Source organism: Erithacus rubecula (assembly GCF_903797595.1).
Source record: "Erithacus rubecula genome assembly, chromosome: Z".
Classification (NCBI taxonomy): domain Eukaryota; kingdom Metazoa; phylum Chordata; class Aves; order Passeriformes; family Muscicapidae; genus Erithacus; species Erithacus rubecula.
In genome coordinates this window covers 19,442,198-19,466,269 of record NC_136661.1, presented here as the reverse complement: position 1 = coordinate 19,466,269, position 24,072 = coordinate 19,442,198, and the positions used below count along the sequence as shown (strand labels likewise).

At 37.6% G+C, this 24,072-nt stretch overlaps 1 protein-coding gene across 5 annotated transcripts in view; it reads left to right on the top strand.

Moving 5' to 3' along the window:
* Positions 1-24,072, top strand: part of GHR (growth hormone receptor) — a 146,244-nt gene that overhangs the window by 54,787 nt on the left and 67,385 nt on the right. For all 5 annotated transcript variants that reach the window (XM_079330153.1, XM_079330152.1, XM_079330154.1 and 2 more), the window contains one exon: positions 16,466-16,550. The gene's annotated coding sequence lies outside the window, so the exon portion shown is untranslated. The remainder of the gene's footprint in view (positions 1-16,465; positions 16,551-24,072) is intronic.

Sequence of the window (24,072 nt, the reverse complement as noted above, 5' to 3'; positions counted from 1 at the left end):
GTTCTCCACAAAGAATAAATACATGAGATTCTTCAAGATTAGGGCTAGGAATAACAAGCCCCAAATTTGCAAATGTTATTCTGGCAAGCACTGATAATTCTGTGGGCATTGAATCTTTGTCTTCAGAATTATTTGTTAGCCTCTTGTGTCTAAGCTGTATAATGCATACTATTGTGAGATGTTCTCGTTTTTAATATTGCAGACCCTTACTTTTTTTGCTCAACACTGCTCATTATTAATCCCTGATGTTGCCAGTTAAGAAGAAATTAAGAAAGTAAGTATATGACAACAGGAAAATACCCCAAAGCAGATGTGTAAGGGCTCTGTTCATCTTTTGTTAAGAAAAGGCAAGGACTTCTCATCATTTTACAACTTTCATTAAAGTGTGAAAGTATTCTTTCCCTGTATTGACTTGGTTTATTTAAACTTGACATTCGTGTAAATTTTTTTTTGTTTTGTTTTGTTTTCTTCTGCAGTTAAAACCAAATCAGTAGCTCTTGGTGCTTCCAAAGATAATAATGCTCTTTAAATGAGCACTGTTTGCTCACTTGGTGGTTTGAAATACCTATTTGATTCTTATACTACAGCAGACCCTCAACCCCACAGAGCTGCCAGCATCAGGGAGGTTTTTAAAGAAGCTGGTACTGCTCACCTGGGTGTTGGTATCTTCTCATCAGATTTATTTAATTGAAGCCAAATTTTCAAGTTGTTGCTGTGTTGAAGAGTAGCTAACTATGATACTGCTTGCAAAATCTTTGTTTTACTACAAGATTTACTACAAGATGTTCCACTACAATTTGTGGAAGGTTTGGTGTTCTGGACTGTTCCCTTAATGCTTTAGGCAGATGTAATTTGGGTTTAACAGAAGCAAGTGGCAAGACTGCTGGATGAAATCCCAAATACAGAGTAAACAAGAGGGAATACCTCTGAGGGATTGCTCTCTCTCCAGGGTCAGAGCCATAGTAAAGCAAACCTGATTGTGAAGAGAGGATTTGAGCAGCAATAGGGGAGCTGCACACAATATTTGGTTGATTTTTCCCCCACAGGTGGGCAGGACAGTGTGTAAACATGGACTGGTGTCTGCCTGTGCTGCCATGCCATGCCCTTGCTTGGACAGGAAATGATCTCATCAGTATGAACCATCAACTCCCTTCACTGCAATTCTTAGATCTGTGGTGTATTAAACATCCAGATTCCTTAGTAAAAGTACCAAGTGACCCTAGGGTTTTTTTTCTATACAGTTTATTTTACTGCTTACATAGTGTGATTCATAATTTTTTTCCTCAAGGTGATGCATAAAGAAGGCTTTATCTGCATCCTTCTTGTTCAGTATAATACCACAGTGACAGGAGTGCAGAGATGGTTATTGTAATCTTCTGAGTGTTCTGTAATGTTCGCAGCTGCATGTCAGTCATGTGGAATTAGCTTATTAATGTTGATGAGAAATCTAATCCAAAAAGTGAGCATAAGAAAGGAATGACCTTTTACACTTCTGGCTGGTTCATCATGCATGCTTACAGAAGGATCTTGCCATAATTCACAATCTTAACATGGCAGAGAAGCAGGTATTTGGCTGATGTTAGCTTTGGCAGTTGGTTTCTTCATAGCTTAGAGTCTTAATTAAACCTTTGAGAGCCTGAGGGATTATTTAAACATACATGCAATTATCTTAGTGTTCAGGAATTTTATATGTTTACTTTTAAAGACCTTCCTTTTCTAGGACTGGAATGGAAAAGAACAGAGTACTGTAAAAGTTTCTAAAAGTATATCTATGTATAAAATGCATATTATGATAAAGGATTTCTCACTGGGGTTCAGATTAGGAATTATATTCACAATATTATTCCTGTTGCTATTCCCTGCTGAATTTCTTCATCTGATAGTATTACTGTTTAGGAAGTGATAACATATGCATGTAACAAGTTAATTGTAAAAGCCCAAAAGGGGTAATTTGATTGTGCTACTGGAACAATAGTTGTCAAGCATTCTGGTCTGCGGTTGCCAGTTCTAAGTTGCCACAATTGTTGTAAATCATGCAAAGGAATTGTGGGAAACAGAACTTTCAGCTTTTCATTACAAATGCCCCATTTTCTGTCCAGAATCCCTCAGCCATCTGTCTAATAGACTGCAGTGGTGCTTCTCAGACCATTCCCTCAGCAGCCCAGGGTAGTAAGAGTGGGGTGAGGGAGCATTCCTGAGCATTGCAGTATCTTTGAAATCTTAACTACCCAGGTTTGTGGGTAAGAACTGAGTCCACTTCTCGATGTAAATGGTGCATAAGCAGGCACTGGCAATTTTCCATGTTAGGAACTACACTTACATTGCATGTATGCATAATTAGCTAGTTAGCACTAAAAATAAAAGAGCATTTTATATGCCCTCTTCTTTGCTGTATAAGAGATGCTTCTGCTTTTACTTAAAAAAATTAGAATCCAATTCCAGTATACCTGAACTAATATATATTTTCTGCCCATGTGTGATTTAACTAGTGTATCAGGGGGCCTGAGAGCAACATTCTGGAGAATCAGAGGGGAAAATACCACATTCTAAAGATTTCAAGTAGTGTGTAGGGGGAAATAAGTGTCTATTTTAAAATGAAGTCTTACTATCTCCCATCTTCAAACTTTTTATTTTACATATTCATGTTGCCCATGTTGGTATTGGACTGAGGTGCAGGCTATTCCCAGGAAGCCCTACTTATTTTGTAGATACTCTATGTTTTCTCTATGGTGGAGAGGGGAAAGTAGTTGACAGTGCTTGTGGGGGCTTCTTTCTTTCAAGGGTGTTTAACAGAATGGCACTTGATGATGATTAGATTTTGTCTAATGAGTTCTGAGCTAGAACAATGGAAGAATTTAGTTAAGTGACTGAACTGCTGGTTCAATGTAAATATAGCCCTACTAGTTTGTTTTTGCTGTCTAAACAGGAGGGAAGTTGTGTGGGTAATGCCAAAATTGCGATTCTGCAGTTGAAGTGAGAGGTATTTGGGTTAGTGTCTCTTGCCATTATGAGGCATTCCTAATGCTTAGCTCTGCCCTGATCCTTCCTGTGACATTTGTACCACTTGAGCACATCATATGGCCACAATGTGTGTGTGTGGGAGCTGGGACTTACAGGATGCTAGTGCCTACATCTGTCACAAATATGTGAGATGTTCCTGGATTCATAATACATTGTTTCTGCCTACCACATTTCACTTACTCTACTTTGTTTTGTACCTGCTCTTCTTCTATTAAAAAAATTTAAAAATCCATATTAAAAGGTTTTTCTGCAGAAATGTACATCTGCCTAAGTACACATGGCATGGAAACATGTTCATCTCAGAGGAAAAAATACAGCAGTCATTCTAATAATAGCCACAAATTATTTTGAAAGGTAGGGAATTGCCATTTTATTTTAATAAATGCATATTTATGCAGTAATATAGATAGAATCCATCTATATCTCAATTCAGTTAAAAGTAGGGTAACTGATACATTTTGATTAATCTGAAGCTAGTGTGATTTTGTTCTTAGTGTGGAGAAGGCTGCTATCATTTAAAAGCATTAGCTGTTTGTGCATATCAAAGTATAAGCAGTGGTAGTGAAATGACTTCTGATTGCCTTGATTTACTATTATTTTGTCATTAAATAAGAGAAACAAAGTAACTTTCAGTGAAGAACTCTTGATATCAGATAGACACTTCAAATTTCCCTTTGTGTTCTTTTGTGTTGACATGGCAATAAAAAAACCTGTGCTTCAGCAATCTTTCACTAAAAATGAGATCAGTGTCTTATGAACTCTTAATTTGAAGATTTTCTTCTTTGTGTAGCTTTAAGCTGTTCAAGTAATTTATCTTCTGGCAAGAATTTCCTTTAATTTTTTTTTTTTTTTTATTACTTGAGGAAGTGATTAAATTTGCTTTGGCCTTTAAATATTATCATTCATTTCAGCTGTCCTTTAATCTTTTAAAATAAAATTTAGGTAAAGTAATGTCTTCAAACAAATAATTGTCTTTTTATGTAATACTGCACTGGGTACTAATTCCAGGGGGAAGAAAATTTTTGCAGACTTTTATTGCACCTCATATCTGTAAAATTCTGCTTGAGTTTACAGTTATTTTCAACTTGTTCCCAACTGTATTTTTCAGTGTGACAAGACAAATTGATTTGGAGTAAGACGTAGGAGGTGTGCTCAGTCAGAGGATTTTACATATATGCAAAGCTGGTGTTTCTAGGTGAAACTTCCAAAAGATAAGAGGGAAGGGGGGAGTACTGTGACTGTGAAAGTGAGGAGGTCAAATGGAAGCCATCACAAAAAACCCACAGATTTTTGGAATTCAATTAACTGTGAGCAAAGGAGACTGAGAATAGAATTCAGATTCTGATTTTTTTTTCCCAAAAACAGACCTTCAGGAACTTTCTTGAGGTGCAAAAAGATCCATATTTTAAAGTCAGGCCCACAAACTGGACGATTAAATCTTTAGTGAGTGAATACATTTGTTTTTTTGATGAGTTTGAAGTGAAAATTCTAGAAAGACTCATGACAGTTTTGGGCTGGTAGAACATGGAATTCTCATAAGATGAGAAATGCTGAACATATTTATAGTGGAAAAGTAGAGCCCTAGAGTGAAAGATCAGAAGACAGCTTGAGAGAGAGGGGGAGGGGTACTAGGACAGAGAGCAAGAGTAGGGAGATGAAGGAATAAACAAAAACAAAAATCATCTACTTAATACTTGAGAGAAATCTTCAGAAAGTTTCTACACTGATCCACTCTTTTCCTCCATCCTCCAAGGGGAAAGATACCAGAGGGGAGAAGTCATGGGTGGGTTGTACTGGCTGGTGGTCTTGGCACTGGGACAGGGCCCGTGTGGAGCATCCTCCAGGAGCTCCCTGGTGCATTTTACCTGTGCTGGTCAGAGATCTCCCAGTAAGCAGGAGATTGATGTGACCTGCACTTACCCTCTCCTTCCCAGCCTCTGCCTTTGAATGGCTTGAATGTTGACTTATAAACACAGAGTTTGTCCAGTGTTCTCCATAATGCCCCTGAAGGACTTTCTGGATGTCTGAAAATAAGCTGTGCCTCTGCAGCAGAGTGACACCACCCGTGCTGTGTGAATTGAGTCATCGCCCATGTGGGAAGAGCTGGTCTGTGGAGATGGGCTGCTGATCAGTACAGACTGTGCTGTACAAAACTGGGAGTTGTGTTGGTCTGTTTTGAATCTTTCTTGGTTGTTTTGAAAATTTTGCCATAGACTGCCTTCTGGCTCATGGTGAATGAGAAATCCAGATTTTGGTATGTGACATCCAACTCCCTCACCAGCATATCTACCCTACCAGGCTTTTCTTGCCCTCTGTCTCACCCTGCCTGTGCAGTCATCCCTGTCCCTTTGAACTAAGTGTAAATAGTGAATATTTTATTACTCTGTTACAATCTCTACATGTTCCATTCCACCCCATTCTCAGGCTTTTTTACACTCTTAATTATTCTCACTTAATTTTTCTAATGCACAGGGTGTTGCATTTGAGCTCTTTCTTGCACTGCCAAAGTTGAATTAATCTGAGCTCATTCAGGTATGTCCTTATTGAAAAGTCTGGTTCTCAGACAAGAGATAGGACACAAAAAAGCTGAAAGATTCTTAGACTCACTCATCAAGAGTATGAACTCCATTTGAAGGATGAGACTGAGGAGCATGACTTGTAATCACCTGCCAGTCTTGATACTTGTTGTAGTCATTGTGGCAGCTGGGGCATTCTGAAGGAGTGGATCTGTGGTATACTAATGAGAAAAAGAGGATGTACTGTTAGCTTGACACTGGCTTTCCTACGTAAATTATTTAAGTGAATCAATTAATCATTGGGGTGATTTCTCCTGGTGGACCTCACTTCAGCTGTGGTTACAGGAATGGATTGCTACTGGTAGGAAAAGCTCTCACAGGATGAATCTGTTCCTATTTGTGTTCTGTGCACTAGCTGTCAGAGGTGAATGAGTATAGCTGATTCTGTCTGCTGGGCTCTCTAGCTGGCTGATACTCAGAAACAACAGATTCATGGCACGGTAACTGCATCTGGCTTTGGTATTTGGGTGTGATTTTATGTGGTAATTTTTATTAAAAATTCATGAGTTTGGAGAAGAGTACTCACTGTGGTGAGAAGCACTTTCAGTTTCTCACACTGCTACTGCAACTCAAATTGCTGGAAACAATTGCTTTTCTTTTTAGGTCTTTGAATAATCATCAGCTACCAAGTAATCTATATTTCATAAAAAACTTAAATCACTGATTGATCTAAAGTTCCAAGGCATAGAATTACTATCATGTTCTGATAGCAGCATGTAGTCTGAGGACTTAGTGTACTTTAGAAGGAAACAAAGCACTCTAAAAATTGCTCAAAACCATATCTACACTTTTTTTTTTTTTTTTTTTTTTCAATTCTGTGACCAAATTCTGAATTGCTGCTTTTATCTTTATAACCATTACTGTGAGTTTTCAGTCTGACAATGATCCATTCTATAATTCATGCTGCCCTGGTAATCTAACTGCTGTCCACTGTTCTGATTCATTGTTTTTGGCAAGGCAAGGTAGCATGCATCAGAGTTATGAGGAACAAGTTGAACTGAAAGTTGTTTGAAATATGCAGTTTTTGGGGTTTTTTTTTTGTTTGTTTGTTTGTTTTGTTTTTTTGTTTTGGGTTGGGTTTTTTTTGTGTGTGTGTGTGTGTGTGTTTATCTGTATAGACCACTTTTTTCATTCTGAGTTTGGTATATTATTTTTCTTAAATCATGGTTTTATTTAAATCAGGTTTTATTTCCAGAAAGCTGACTTCATTTTCCTTTGTACCCAATACAGAACTACTTACAGAAATATCTGCTTGTAAGTAATCTTTTCAAAGACTCACAGATTAAACCCTTGATTCCTAAGTCTAGTAGGTCTAGATTCTAAAACACTGACAAGGTAAACTAGAGGCTCACTAAATTAATGATTCAGTAACAGAAAGTGAGGGTTCAAGTTTATAATAGTGGGTGAAGGAGTAAATTGAGCTTTGCATTAAATTTACTGTTAAGTGAAAGAACAAGGAAACATTTGCATCTGTATAAATGCACATGCTTTGTGGGAATCAGTAGCTGTTATGTCCAGAAGCATTCTTTCTAACATCTGCTCAGCTACTGTCAGCATCAATTAGTCCACTATGATAAAACTCTGAAATAATCTGAGATTAGGGAGAACCAAAAACTCCACATCTCTTTGCTTTAAATTCTTTTCCTGTTGTAAATATTTGGGAGTCTTTGATAATTTGCATGTCATTTGTATACTGAGGCAATTAAATTTACAAACACATTAGTAAACATACCTTAGCAATGCAAGAGAACTGCAAATCCCTTTGTTTCTAATGACATCATTTACCATCAAGGTGTAACTGTTTCATAAGGAAGCTATTGCAGATGATCTAATTAAACATCTTGGAATCTCTTCAGTGAATCTTTGTGATGTCTGCATACTGCAATGGGAAGAGGAATCCCTCTCTTTCTTTTAATTGAAAGTGTTAAGTGAATTTAGCTGATTGTCTTTTGCAATTATTCAGTATTTCTGTTGTGTGTTATATAAACAAACATGACAGAATTGCCAATAAATACCTATATAAGTATAGGTATGTAAATACATAAGTAAATTTATATTCCTAATTCAGTCTAATATTGGCTACAGGCTGGAAGCTGATTTCTGCCATCAGTGGTGTTCCTGCCAACCCCTGAAAATAGGCCTCTTTGAATTCCTGAGTCTGATTTAAGATTGTTGATTTAATATTTTTAGCACGAAAAACAAGCCTAAATCAATGGAGAAGTACTTGGCTGGAGATGTGAATTGCACAAGATGTGTGTTCTCACTAGACACCTCAGACTCTGGAGGAATTCTCCATCCCATTCCTATGTAAATTCTGACCCCATCCCCAAAAAACTTCCTACCACAGATACCTTCTGTTCCTTATTTAGCCACAGGTAAAGAAATCTTAATTTTTTATATTGATGGTATTTTATTAACAGAGTTGAACTCCATTTTTCATTGTCTTGCTTTTTTCCTGAGGTGTATTGAAAAGACTTTAAGCTATAGAGGCAGTGTGGATGCAAATGTATGTGAAAATCGGAAGCAGAATTTAACAGACAGTAAAGGATGGCTATGACAAGAACTTGCAACATGAAATGGAAACTTGTCTTATATGCAAAAATCCTTTCATTTAAACATATATATATATATATATATATATGCCAACCCAGGCAGTCTCAGGAAAGATGAATGGAAGGGTATGAATTCAATGCTCAGATTCCCAAGTGCCTCATTGTGATTTACTAAGAGGGAGGAATTCTGGAGCTGTGTTCCTTCTTCTATTGATCTGAGTAATAAAAGAATAGAATAATAGAATGAAAGAAAAATGCAAAATCTAAAGTGTCCTTGCTGTGTAGCCTTCAGAATTTGTAACTCTTCTGGGTTTCTCTTTCCGTGGGTGATACAGGCCAGTAATACCATGTATAATCTTCAGTTAAGGAACTGGATTGGAGATTTCCCTAGACAAAACATTTGGCTCTGAAATAAAATGTTGAGTGTCTTGCTTGAGACCTTCAAAATATTTTCTTTCTCTCCCTGATCTATTAGCTTCTTTGTTGTACAGTCATTCTTCAGATTTAGATTTTAGAGACTAGAAATTTTGAAAACATGAAGAAAGAGAAGACTAAAACAAATGTTTCTTCTTCATCAATTTTTAGGGTTTGGAAAACAACTTTTAAAAGCCATAACGTATATGGCTCCTGTGGCTTTGTAAAACAGACAGCTCTCTAGCATTAAGGGTATTTGTTTTCCAAAACTGTGGAGGATCACCACAATGGAGATATATTTAGAATATGAAAATAGATAAAGTACATATGTAGCTTGCAACAGAGGGCAATGGAAAAGCCACGGCTGAGATGTAAATCTTAGTGACCCTTTGTGCCTCAGTGGTGATGGTTGATGAACAAAATTAAGACCAGTGTTTTATATTAACAAAATATTTATTTTGAGCATGATTAGTACATTCACTCATACCCCAGCAGTATTTGAGTATCTTAGCATATTGCAGGAACATCTGGTGAGGCCTGGGTGCCTAACTCAGCCCCTGGCTGGGCATTTGGAGTGGATAAAAGGGATGCATTTAACCCTGCATCCCTACACACTTCCCAGCCACACTTTTCATTCCTGGCTGACTTCAATACCTTTCTTCTCAGCAAACTTGTGTAAGCCCCTTTCTTTGAAGCTTAATCTCTTCACAAGGGCTCCTTCTTGATAGCACCAGTCATGCAGACCTTGGAGCTCTCTGCTCAGCAGTGTGGGTTTTAGGCATTGCTCTGCATAGCCAAGTGATGCCCAGATTCCCCTGACTCTGCAGAAACTCTGAGGAAGTGCAGTTCAGGACTGAAAAGCTGATAACATACTTCAGAAGTGTAGAAAGATCAGCCCATTATGCTACATAATTTTGGGTCAAACTCAAAATACTCTATAACTCATGAAGAGTTAATTTCTTGTGTCAGTGAAATCTGAACCCTGCTAAGCTGAAATGGCAAATGCTTGCTATTTTGGGGAAAAAGAGGTGACAGTGAGGCAGGAAAGGGAGTAGCTGTTCTGAAATATGACAACAAAGTGGGGTTTTTGTATTTGATGTTGAGTGAAGAGAAAACTGAAGAAAGTGGCAACTCACAGGTAATGCTTCGTTTGAATGTGACCAATTTGTAGAATTTGTAAAGCCAGTCATTTAAAAATTAGGAATACTTAAGGTAGCAACTGCAAGACTTAACAGCCAAACTAAACTCAAACATAGCAGTGATGGAGATAAGGTAAATTTGCTGCTATCCCCTAACTCTCCCTGCTTTCTTCTCAAATAACAGTGTGCTATGGTTGCACCATTTCATAAAGTAGAGGAGTAATGGGAGCCATGGAGTTTTCATCTTTACCTGAGTTACATACTATGGCACCAGTAAGCCTAAAATAACATTTGTATCTCTGAATTATAAACCCTGTACTTCAAATCCTAAAATATATACCCACTGTTGGTTAGTCATGAGCTTTTTTGATCCAATAAATACTGTTTGTATGTTTCTGTATTAGCAGATTGCCAAGTCATTCTTACACTGTCTTTTCTTAGAGCAGTGACAATTTTGGCAACATACATTTATCAGATTATTTTCTTAATATGCTGTATTTTCTTTTCAAAATTTCTTTATTTTCTTTCTTCTCCCTTTTTACAGTCTTAGTTCCATGAACCACGGTTTTTACTCTTGCTTTAGGTAGTATTGATAGACTTGTTTTTCCGTATCAATTGACATTTTATGTGCCTATTGAGAAATTTTTCTCATCTCATCAAAAAGAAGATTAATTGAATTGCCTTAATTGCAGTAATCAGTCTGGCTGTGGAGAATGGGATTGGACCAGATAATGTCTGACAGTGTTGCACCATTTCTGTTACTTGTACCCAGTAATTTGTTAGCTTGAAAAGCAGGTTGAAGGGATGAAGATTTTTTAAAATTAATATTATTCCTCTTCTAGTAAATTCCAGTTTTCGTTTTGTTTCAGCCTTATAAAAGATTTTTTTTGTTACTTGTTTCTGTTTTTGATTCCTCAGTATCCCTTACATTTCATTGAAGAGCAATCTAGTGTTTATTATTTCTTCTAGATATGGATTGTGATCAGGTACAGTAATCCATCATGTGTTTTTCTCAATTAACTGGCTATTACCTTAATTATAAAAGGGTGCTTCAGACTTCAAACAACATTTTTAGGTCCATGCTCTTTTGAAGTTTTGCTGTCTTAAGTGTGGACATAAGAACTATATACAATAATCCAGTAATAGATCTTTTTTCTGATCTTTTCCATGGCATTTTCCTGTTAATTGATCAGAAGACTTTTTCTTTTAAGTTACTGATATGTCAGCAACAGTTTCAGATAATAGTGTTCTGGATTTCCAGCTGCCCAGATCTCAGAATACTTTCTATAAACATTGACTAAACTGTTCTTCATAACATTCCTCCAGCATAAGAAGATAATTCACTCTAGCTGGGAATATGACATACTTCACTTAAAGAAGGCAGTCTGAATTTCTGGATACCACAAGAGCTATCTTGTTTTCAAGTGAAATTGCTTAGATTTCTGTTTACATCCCTTACAAAACTGATGGTTTCTTTTAAAAGGCCAAAGAAGTGTCTTAATTCCTATATTTGGCTTCCACTACAGTGTAAACCTCTTGAGCTTTTCTGTCCACATATACACTTGTAACCATTATGCAATGGAAAACATAAATTCATCTTCTAGCCTACCATGAGTGTCAAAAAACAATCAGTTGTTACTCAGCTTAGTGCTGCTAAGAAAATGTTCCGGTTATTGTTATGTCAAAGAGGCAAAGACTGCCAAGTCTGTAAGAACAGAAATGTGGTTCAGTGAAGTATTTAAAGCATGAAGGCCAAGATTTATTGTTAAACTCCTAAGGATATGAATAGATTGAGATGGGGGGAAAAATACTCTGATTTGGAACTAGATGTGATCCCTTGTCCAGAATAGATTGGTAAGACAAGTGTAAAGGTTAACCAGAATCAAAGTTTTTGCTATCTGATTAGAAGAAAAAGGGAATGATGATGGAATGTTCTGATGTGTTTTCTTAGTGTTTCCTTGAACAAATTTAAGGAATTCCTGTGCAGAGGAGAAAGTTGATCAGAGAATTTGAGTGAGTTCACAGTTACAGAAGATTATTTCAGTGGGAGATGTGAAACCCCATTACAAGCTTGAAGGTAAGAAGCTTGAACCTAAGAACACAGAAGCACAGAATATCTCAAGTTTTAAGGGACCTATAAGGATCGCTGAGTCCAACTCTGCCCCTCTCAGGACCATGTAGAACTAAACCATACAACCAAGAGTATTGTCAATCCTTGAACCCTGACAGATTTGGTGCCATGGCCAGAGGAGCCTGTTGGAGTGACTAGTTACCCTCTCAGTAACCTTTTCCTAATGTCAAACCTGAGGTTCCCCAGTGCAACTTCATTCCACTTAGTCATGTCCTGCCTCTGGTCCCCAGGGAGAGATCAGCACCTTCCCTCCTCTGCCCCCCATGAGGTTGAGTGTCCCTCTCTGCCAGGTCCCCCTCAGCCTTCTCTTCTCCAAGCTGAGCAGCCAATTGACCTCAAATGGTCCTCATGAGTTTTGCCTTCAAGAGGTTTCACCATCTGGATCACCCTCCTCTGGACATTCTCAAAAACAATCTGATGCCTTTCTCACACTGTGGCACCCAAAGCTGCCCCCAGCACTGGAGGTGAGGCTGCCCCAGGGCAGAGCAGAGCAGGACAATCCCCTCCCTTGCCCAGCTCACAATATTGTGCCTTATTCTCCCCAGGACAGGGTTGACCCTCCTTGCTGCAAGGGCACTGCTGGCTCATGTTCAGCTGGCCTTAAAATTATTAGAATGACTTAAAAGTGTGTGTGAGGAACCCATTTTTCCTTCTGTCTGAGGTAAATACTTTAAAAAGGTTTAGGAAAAGTAGTTCAAGACTCTAAGCAAGGTGTCACACATCACAATGCAATCTATGGAAATAAAGTGCTTTTCAGATTAAATTCTAATACATCTCAATTTGTTTTGTTTTCCTTTAAGATACAGAGTGATGGTTTAACTGGAAATGGGAAGAAATAAAATACGAGAGAAATAGAATAAAGAGACAATTAGGATTCCTTAGATCAAATCTCAGAAGCACAAATACTCTGGAAATAGGTGCCAGATTTCACAGGTGCCAGGATCCTCTGACACATCTGTTGTTGCCCATTATAATGGAGAAGCAGGAACTCCTGGAAAATCTTGTAGGTCTTGTGAATCCGTATAATGTGTCTGCTTGGAAGTAGTCTGCTCCTTTTCAGCATTCCATGCAGGATTGCAATCTTGCTTCCAAAACAATTTATACCCTCCTCTTTTTTTTTTTGTTTGCTGCCTGCAACTTATCAGTTAGATATGTAAATACACAGAATTGTGGAATCATGGAATTACTGAGGCTGGAAAGGATGCCTGGATATCATGTAGTCCAACCCTTGTGCTCAGAGCAAGATTTCATTAATGCATTTGTACTTTGAGTCCATTGGAGTTTTGAGTGCTCCTGGACTCACAACCTCAAAGCAATCCCTTACACTGTTCTGTCCCTTCTTAAATGAAAAAGATCATTAATGAAGACTTAAACTGCATTTACTCTTGAGCTGCTTCTTTAGTGCTGTGCTTCAGCTGGACTTTTTGCCACTGGTTGAAATCCCTTGGCTTTTTAGCCAGTGTTCAGAACATTTCACTAGTTTGTACTTCATCATTAAGACTTTACATGGGACAGGTTCAAAAGCCTTTCCAGCTTTTTTTCATCACTGAACCTTTCCTTAGATGCTTTTTTGAAGACCAAAAGAACTTTTGGCACATTTTAGTCCATTTCATATTACCCAGATTATTATTTTTTGGTAGGTTATCTTAGGACATAATGAGAAGATAATAATGGGCAAAGATCCTCACATCCAGTCAACACACTGATGAGTCTGAGTCTGTTTCTTATTTTGTGAAACAAACTAGTTTGAATGGGCCCTCTCAACTCAGTGCTGTAATCCTTTTGTTCACCCTGTGGATTACAGTAATCAAATGTGCTTCTGACAAAATATGTGTCTCCCAAAAAAAAAACAGAGCTTCACCTATATCACTTATTCATGTGAATCTGTTATCCTTTTGTGAAGGTGCAGTTTTTCCAAGAATCATTTTAAAGGGAGACGGCTGATCATTTTAGCATCTAGGTTATTTCCTTATGCACAGTAATGCCTGTTTTTCACACATTATGAACTGTCAGAGCCAAGTGCAAATGTAGCTGGTTTTGTGCTTGTATGGCTATTCTAAACTGTTGCTGCTGGCATTTTTTGTGCTTTCATCTCTTGCTGCTGCCACAATACTGACGCACTTCACCTGCAAGAGAGAAGTAGCAATGTCTTTATTGATGTAAAACAGCCATTTAACAAAGTTTGGTGGTAAATGCGTCAGCAGTTTAACAGTATTTGATGGGAAGGTATACTTGATTGTATACAGCACAGAGGATGGGGTCAGACAAAACTGTAGGAGACTGTCCTGTTGAGTCATAAGGTCCAGAAAGGACTCCCCTGTGTTCTAGATTTTTTGGTTGGAGTCTAGTTATAAATGGATCCAGACTTAGTCCCAAACTTGGTCAACATTTACGGCTAAAGGATTGTATTTGCACAATCAATATTTTATGTCACTTAGGTAAGATTTCAAAGTTTAGCATGTTGCTGTTCACTGACTGAACTTCTAAGGCAAAGGATCTCTCAGTGCCATAGAGAGGTGTCCATGCTGAAGGGGAGCTCCTGACACACAGCCCCTTCTGTTCAGGAGAGCTGCACAAGCCTTAGGCTGTGCACTGTTTATGGAGTGAGATGATTGACTTATGGTCATATTTGCACAGCAGCCGTGTTTCGTTTGGCGCATGCTCAACTAGCCCTCACTGTGGAACAAGACTCACGGCCCGTAGGTGTCGAGCAAGATTTATGGCCCTGAACTATTGTGTTGATATCTGTGAGCCAGATGTAGCCATCACAACCACCCCGGGTGGCTGTTGCACAAGCAGAAAACAGCAGGGGCTGGAGCACATTGTCACAGCTGCCAGGAGTGAGACAAAATGTTCTGAGTACAATCAGGTAATCAGAAGTTAGGACATTTTCCTTTGTTGCCCATAAAGTAGCTGAGAGATCTTTGCTGCTGCTGAGCAGGATTTCAAAATATTTTGGAAGGACTACTGGAATAATTTTTTCTGTCCTATTGTAATAGGATTCTGACTTTGTCATATAAAGGTCATTTCCCCTTGTTAATGCCATAGTGAGTGTTTTGAAAAAGGAATTTGTCAGTAGTCCTTAGTAGCACACTTCAGTCAACAGCTGGCTTAAACTTTATAACTTTGTTCCACACTAAGCTGTCCTTTTATTTTTGGAAAAGAGAGTTGTGGCTCACTGCTCAGTTTTCTGTCTGAAATTCAGAGTTCTTTCAAAAGTCAGAAATTAAATTAACACAAGACTCCTTGTAGAATTACATATGAGTGGGGGACAATCGGTTATATTCTCAGCCTGCTGAAATGTGAGCAGGCGCTTTCTAAAAAGTGTGATAATAGAATTTGGCTGTGCATATTATGGGGTAGACCAGTGTAAAGACTTGCTATGTAGGCAATTGTCTAATCCACTTGTTTCATGATGTCTACCAGGAGGGAAGCCTGCTTACAGGTTTTACCTTGGATAACCACATATATGTTGATTTATTTTATAGTAATACTATATATTAGTCATGCTTTTGCATGGAAAAGACTTTCTGTTTATTTCAAACATATTTTTAATTTTTCTCTATGTTGAAGGATTTTCTCATTTGGCAGTTGGGGAGGTATTGCTTTGGGTTTTCTTAGTATAAATACAGAGATGACGGCCTTTACACATTGCACTATAGAAGGATTTCAGAGAAACATTGATGAAACTTTCACTCACAAGCACATTTTGCTTTCCATTGTTTTGTGGTCTATCTGTACACTGTTGTTCTTTAGATGTTATTTGTGGGGTTTTGCAGAATGATGGTTTTTTCCCACTTTTTTTTAAGGGCTTGATGTTGTGGAATCTGGTCTTCTTTTTGTAATCCTTCCCTTTAGAAATCAGATTATTGTGAATTATTCAAATAATGTGAGCACCATCTCTGACTTTTTAAAATGCTTTTAAAAGCTGACTTGCATCCTTGAGTAGAAGAAACTATCAATGTTGAATTTGTGTTATTTTTCTTTAACACAGAAATGCTGCTAGTTCAGAACTGTTTTGGATGCTGCTGCTGTGCTAAAATATCATGGCAGTGAAAATGTGCTTAGGAATTCAGAACATAACATGCTACTTTTCTTTATCAGTGTGCCTTCTTCCCGAGACTTATACGCTGTCCTTTTAGAGGAAAATGAAATGTTGTTTTCTTAATTCCACCAGTTTATAAGTTACTGTGGTGTAATTTATTGTCTAAAGTAGTAGTAGTAGTAGTTGTTGTTGTTGTTGTTGTTGTTGTTGTTGTGAGATAATACTCATCCTCTTGATGGCCCAGAGGTTACTTCCAGGGCAGCTGTTTTTCACCAGCAATGTGGATTAAGAATAAGTTGATCAGTCACCTTGACCTCTCTTTGCCTTTTGAACGTGTGCTCACTTTAATGTCAAGGTTATCACGGGGTGCAGTGTCTTGGCAGCCCTCAGGGACACGGGGTGCCAGGCTACCAGGGCAGTTTGAGTGAGAAGCCCAGGTGCTGCACACACTGCCCTGCTGGTGGCCGTCCCTGAGGGACAGCAGGACCAGGACACAGAGCTGGAGTTTGTCATCTTGCCCTCCCACCACAGGTGACCTTTGCTGTTGCAGAACTCATCTCTTGCCTGTTTCTCCTGTTTTCATGTAGGTGCTGGGATGGCTGGAGAAGGTTGTGACTTGCAGTCGAGCTGAGGGAGGTGTGGAGCATCGTCCATCCCCTGCTGACACTTGAGGTAGTGTGATAATTTTTTATCTTACCTGCAAGTGACTTTATAGCCAGGGTTGGCTATGCAGATTGATCGATAGTATCCTGTAATGCCCTAGAGCTAATCCACTCAGATTCTAGGATTCATTCCTTCAGAAGTTGATAATTATAATATGCATTATACAAAATTCTGATTGGGATCTACTTGTCATATTTTACTGCCCAAAACAATAGACATATATGAATTAAGGCTGTCAGATTCAGTCCTGATTAAATTGATGATTTCAAGCCCTTCTGTCAATCTCTGGTAGCCAGCATTTGAGACAGAGGGCTAGGTGACTCTTAAAAGTAGCCAAAAGCCATTTTTCCTTGTCAGAAAAAAATTATTTGACTGCATTTAAGAAGCCATTTCCCATATAATGTGTTATTTAGGATATTAGTTGCCTGCCTTTAAATGCACCCTATTGAAACAAATAGAGAAAAAAAAATCTGTATTTTATGGGTGAGGGAAAATGTGAAAATGCGTATCAGAATATTGTAGATAAAAACTCCTGGTTTAAATGACACTAAAGTGTCATTTAGTTTGAATGTACATTTTGGTTCTAATTCATGTCCAATTCATTGCTTCTTTTGTGTATTACTGAAAGCCTAATCAGAATACAGTGGGGTAATTTGAATTGAACATCACAGAAATATGCTACTGTGTAAGGGATTCAGACCTGTGGTTGCTCATGGCGTGAAGCTGAAAAGCTGTTATCTGGTGTTAAATTGCTGCATGAGACTTTACAGCTGCTATCTGTGTACTGTAGCAGTTTTATGAGACTTGAACTTGCTATTCCTGTCTAAGTGTACACAGTTGTAGTGTCATTAAATAGAAGAGAAATTCTAGCTACTTCTAGCTTTAGTTTCAATAACAGTAGGTAAAACTTATGTCTGTGTCCTATGTCTGTGTTCTTAATGTTTCTGAAATCAGATGGTGTAACTCTAGATTCCTTCATTGCACCATGGATCTCTGCTTGGGATGTTTGTCTATACCAATTTCACCAAGAAAATTAGAAGGTCAGAATAGTGAAAAGTTACCTGTAAAAATGCTTGTAAAGTATGCATAAATTAGTCATCAGCGATGTCCTTAACCAAAGTCTTCTTTGTTGTGGTTGCCATGCCTTTTCATATGGAGTTCAGCACACCTGGAAAATGGTTTATGAATGACTTCTGTTATTTTATAGTTGAAACATGGCCAAACAACCATACAGAAAACTGCTTCTGTGCTCTGTTTTCCTGGCTTTCCGTGCCCAGGGAGCCATTTGATCCATGGCTAAACTGCCAATTCCAGATTCCTCTGCGAGCAGCCTAGGACTGGAAGAACAAAGTTTGGACATTGCTTCTGAGCTCCACCACAGACTCACTCGGGTTCTGTCACCCTCTGTAACCTTGCTGTGTTTCAGTTTCCTGTTTGTAATTGAGGGGTAGTAATTATGAGCTTTCAGAAGGGAGCAAAGGATCCGAATCCTTAGGAAATGCTGTTATTTGCACAGTGCCATATTTGATGTGATGTTAACATGGTGTTACCAGGGGAGAATTTAAATATTTTTATTTATGTGTGACTGGTTTCAATTCTTTCAAGTATGTGAATCTAGCCACTTGCTATCAGCTGTGATTACTGAAGGAAAACTTGTATGCAACAAGTGAACTAAAAAGAAGGACTGATTTATGCATCAGGGCAATTATGCTGTGATATTCCACAGTTTCAATAATGTTGGAAAAATATATGCTATGAATAAGTGATTTATTGAATATTTCTACACAATTTGTGTTGAATCTAAGAGCAGTCAGTTTCATCACTTATGTGAAAATGGCTTTTACAAGATTGCTGTGATTGGAAAGTGTCATATGTATTTTAGGAGCAGATGGTATCATTGCCAATGACTTCTTAAAGATTAAATGTTTTTATGTACAAAATGTATATATACTTTTATATTACATTTTTAAAAGTTTTTCCTAAGATTAAAGCTTTTGATCTCGCCAGAAATACAGTTTTCTGTGATACTAAATTTATTCAGTACAAGAACTACAGAAAGGAGCAGTCCTGCTCTTTCCCTTCCACGCTGACACTTTCCACATGGCCATGTGGGTGAGACTGCCACTCAGAGCCCAGGGCTGAGCGATGTGAGGGTGGTTAGTGGTGCCCTGATTAATGGGAGAGTCCAGTTCCTAAGACTTTTGCTGCCAGGCATCTGTGCAAGCAGCCTTGCTCAGTACAAAAATGCATACTGAGGCAAGGCTGCTGGTCAGACTTTACAAGTGTTGGGTAATGTGCTAGATGGGAAGAGCCCCCAGCAGGACTTTACAAAACTCTTTCCAATGTCCTACCCTTTTATTGAGCCATATGTCTGAGATCTAGCTTGGTATGGGATTTATATTTGTGAATAGACAACACAGAGTGGGTTTGTGTCTGAGAAATACTTAAAGTGGTTGTGGATGAAGGTCCTGGCTCTGGTACCTTGTGAATTTTATCTGTAAATATCCATTCCTCATTGTCCCATGTAAAATAACAGTAACAGCAATGGAAAAATGTGAATCCACTGCTTGGTTTTAATGAGCAGTTGAATGTGGTCCAAAGTTTCACTTTTTTAATGAGTTGGTATTGTGATGGAGTTCCTGCAGAGAAGGAAGTCATAAAATTAGTGGAGGCAGACATGCTGTCCCTTGGCCAGCCAGCCTGCTGCACTGGGCAGCTCTGTTATTTGCAGCACCTGTGTGTTGCACAGTATCTCATTTTGAGTTGATCAGTCCTAAGTTCTCAGTGGGATGTCTAAAATCAAAGGTTGCGATGCTGAACAATGATTGCTTTTCTCTCTGACATTTAAAAAGTGGTATATGTGGTATGATGGGCTTGCATTCACTGCATTGGTGTTCCCACAACTAAAGGGAACATTCCTATTGTTTGTGAAAGAGCTATACACTTATTAAGATGTTTTTTCTAGAGTGTTTCAGATGAGCTTCTCTTTCTCTTAATTGCAATTCTTTCTGTCTTAATGCAAACTGTCAGTTTTTTGGGGTTTGGGTTTGTTTTTGGATTTGGGACATTCTTAATCCACTACAACTTTCTTTTGTATTGTTGAGATGGCTGGCAGTGTATCCACAAGACTGTGTTATTCTGTGGTGTGTAAGGGGGGGTGGCAGTCTGTGCTTTACTCTGTTGTTGGGCTGTGGTGTAAATGTAGGCAGTCTGTTCCTCGTCCCAGTGTGTCCCTTTCTCTGTCTATTAAAGGGATAATGCCACTGACTCCTGCTGCAGACAGGATTTGCTGATGGAAAATATTATCTGGCATCATTAAAATACCTCTTTAGAAGCAGATCTGTCAAATTACCTTTAAAATTAATACGACTGTGTCTGTGGCTTATTTTACAGACACTTCTTAATTTCTTCATTGGAGAAGTTGGTGAAACTCTCTAAACTAGTAACTGTTCAGTAGGTCATTAACTCTAGAGATTACCAGCCATGCCTGTTTGGACTTTTCCCCTTAAAAGGAAGGCTGGCTTCATCACTCAGTGAGAAATGCAAACTTGTCTCCACTTCCTTAATAATCTGTTGCATTTCAAAACTGTTCTGGACCCCATGTCACATAGTTTTCTGCCTCTTCAGTGCAGGAAAAAAGGCTTTCCATGGACCTTCCCATACTTCCTGCTCATCAGATCTTTCATTTTCTTACTCAAACTCATCTGCCTCACAGGAAGGAGTCTTCCCCTCTCATACAGAAATATTAACGCTATAAATAAATTCTAAAATAAATTAATAAATAAATAAAGAGAAAATATAAATGATGAGGAGTGCTTGTGATGGTAATCAAAACACCAATATGCTTGTGTGCATGTGGGTGTTAAGTGGGTGCAAGCACGTGGACACAAACCAGACCCCACTTCTGCTGGTTTCTTGGGAAGAATTCCTTCAGGACCTGTGATAACTGAAACAGCTAAAATAATTCCATGGTATGTTACAAAATGTGAATTAGAGTAAGTTACTCAAAGCCCATGAAAAATCAAGCCATGTACACAGTCTTTACATTAGACTGGCTTTCAGTTAATTCTGTCTGCAAAATCAGCTAGTCAGTCTCCCTGTATTTAGAAATACTGGACACTCTAGCCTCGAAAAAATCTCCAATTAAAAATTTGCAGTATTCCTCCTACATCTCTTGGCCTAAAAGGTGTCATCAACGGCTGTATCATAAAAATGTGTATCACAAGGAGTTGTTTCAGTATAAAGGTTTTAGAGATCCTGTTTGGATGGTTTCTAAAAATCCTCATATGTTTTTAAGTCACTTTGGTAAAGGTGGGCATAATCTGTCTCTGTATGTGAGATGCTTCATTAAAACATTCTTTAAATTTGAAAGTTGGGTATTTTGTATTCCAGGTCATACCAGCACAAGTGGAGGCAGAAGTTAAGAGACTTTTAAAGAATTTTCTGGAAGATTAGAACAGAGATCAGCTTTTCCTCACAAATTATTTCTTATTTCATGAAAACTTGTTTTGACAGCATTGCATTTAAAAATACTGAGTGATCTTCTACACTTGCTGGTTTAATTCAGTGCTTCTTTCAATTTTGTGTTGATTTTCACAATTAAGGATCTAGCTCAAAATCTATCTATATGTCTATATGAAGCAGTTTAAGCAGTTGTTGAATGCAATAAGCTACTTTTTGGTAGGTGCCCACCATTTATATATTCAGATTTGTGTGGACTTAAAGCACCAAATAATCAGCAAATGGGAGAGGGAACAATGCTGGCATGATTTTAGGACACAGGGAAAGCTAATCATACTGCTTCTTATTAACACAGAACTTTTTAAACACATTATTTTTAGTTGCATTGAATAGGTGTGCTCATATGTTAACTCTGCATCCATTTAACTGAAATACCAAGTTGGCTTCAGTCTGCATATTACAGATTCAAAATAAAAGGATATGCATCATATCATCAACTTACATGCAGGACATACAAAACTGCACTAAATTAAAATGCACTGCTTATTGTTAAACTTTCTGCCCAGAAGATTATTCTTTTCCCTGCAGACCAACTGATAGTAAATATGGGATTGCTTGGAGTCCTGAGTGGCCATCCAGAAATGCACTGGGACATGCTTTGTCTGTCATTCACTAGCTTTCACATACTGTGCTATTTAAGTGAATGACTTCCTAAATGCCATACAGGCTCTGTTATGTAGTCTTTAATCTGATTAGGAGCACACAAATAATTTAGCGTGTGATTAAACCATGTAATTAATTTGTACCTTGGTAAAGAGCTCTGAAGTGATTCCATTAGTCTAGGCTAAATACCAGGCCTTTAACTTAAATTTTACAACTTCTTGAAGATGTTTTTTTCCTTGAATAAATGTTTTTGTTATATAAATATGATTTTAAATTAAAAGGCTGCTCCCTCTGATTTCCTGAAATTGTTCTTTGAGCAAAAATTACTAGCTATTACTAAACTGTTCCAAAATGATGAAATTCCTGGTGATCTGCAGTGAAACAGAATTGGGTTATAGCTGAGCATTTTTGAGCAAAACTTCCTTAATTTCTTCCAATCATCTTGAACTCAAAGTTCAAGTCTTACAGACTTCAAAGAGCAATTTAAGGAAATCAGAGGGAGCAGGATTTTCATGTTACAGAGAAGCTCAACTAGATCAGATGTGGAATTATTTATGATGTGTGCAGAAATGTAACTGACTATATTTGCCCAAATACCAGGTAATGTGTTTTTTAATTTGAGTGATAATGCAGATACTGGCACCAGGAGAAAGCTTGCAGAGATTTTGCTGACTGAACAGTGGAACTGACCCGCGGTGTAGTGACCATCCAACAGCACATACAAGATGGTTATTTATTATCAAGCATAAAATTAATCCTGTTTGTTTTCCCTCATGTTCCAGCCTAAACTGCCAGTAGTGTCTCACAGATTGCTTTGCACTGTGATTCTTGTGCTTCATTACTTTGTACTAATTTTTGTGAGGTGCTAAGCTCTCTCACAGTGCTAGGAGAATTACTTAGCCTTGTTCTCGTGTTAAATATATCATCTTGCCTACTTGAAATCAGATGTTTTTTACTGCTTTGCTGGATTGGGTCCACACTGCTGTAGTCCTGACAGGATTTGAACTTCAATGCTGGCAAGACACTGAAGAGCTTTTGCTTCATGGTTTGGGGTTTTTTCACACTTACAAACTTTTTTTACTGACCTAAGAAATATCATTTAATCTCTTTACGTAAAGTGTGAATAATTATCTCAGTGAAAGGTTTTTGAGCAAAACAACATTTTTTAGTACAGATTACTAGGGTGGTAGTTCTAGATATAGACTTAGATATTTCTCTTTGCTTTCTTGATGTGATATTGAGCATTAAATGGATGCATTATATTTCTTCAAGCAAAACTGGAATGTACATTTGGCTATATAAAGAAATTCTAACACTTTTGTTTTCAATTCATTGTACAAATAGAAAAGAGCAGAATTTTGTCTTTTGGATGTCTGTTATCTAAATACTAATAGTAACTAAAAATAATAATAGTAAAAAAAATGGAGAAGCCTTGGAAGAGTTAGTACTATAGCTGAGAAAGAAACTATTATCATAAATAGGCCTGAATCTTCCTTAATGATACAATTATATGCAAAGTTGAGTATCTGCTCAGCAATTCACATCTGCATGTTGTGCAGCTAAATAAATGTTTGAACTTTCATCTGAGATTCATCTATTTCAAATTTCAGATAAATTCAAATTTTTTTATCTGTGTAGTAGACAAACTTAAGACTACAACTGCAATCCTCCTTTAGGAATTGTTTTATGATGGAGAGATCCACTCAGCTTAGAGCTGAGATCCTCCTGTGTACCTAGTCCATCAGGTTACTGCTGTCAAAGTACAGTACATTTTATTTTAAATAAAGAAGTGATACCACATGTGCCACAACGGTCCTTAGACTTCTTAGCCAAGTTTTTGGAGAATGACTTTAAACAGTTTTCAGTAAAGCCCAAAACAATGTCCAAATGTGGATTCACTGAAGGGCACCTTAACCACATCAAAGAACTGATAAAATTTGTCCTGTTACAAGTTTAAATCAGAGTAATCAGATACATCAGTCCATAGGAAAAATAAACCAACTAAAAGCACTAAAGGTGTCTCTTACAGTAGAGAGAATAAACTGGGTGTTGAAGTTAAAATTTCATATACTCTTTATTCCAAAATAAAAAGTTTGTATAGGAAAAAACATTTTTTAAACCCAAAGGGAGCAATTAATTCAACAGATTACATTTGCAATTTTAACATTTTAACACTTGAAATCACTATAAATTATTTAGCTGACATAAAGACCTAATTAATAATATAAAGTTGCCTCCATTCCATAGGTTAAGTTCTAACCTATGGAGTAGTTTAAGTGTATTTATAGTGTACTTTTCTGTAGTCCTCAAATTGCATAAAAACACGCCCAATAAGTGCAATTTTATCTTTCTTTTGTTGTTAAGTTTTGACTTTTTTTTAAGTGAAACATGCTCTTTATGAGGTTTT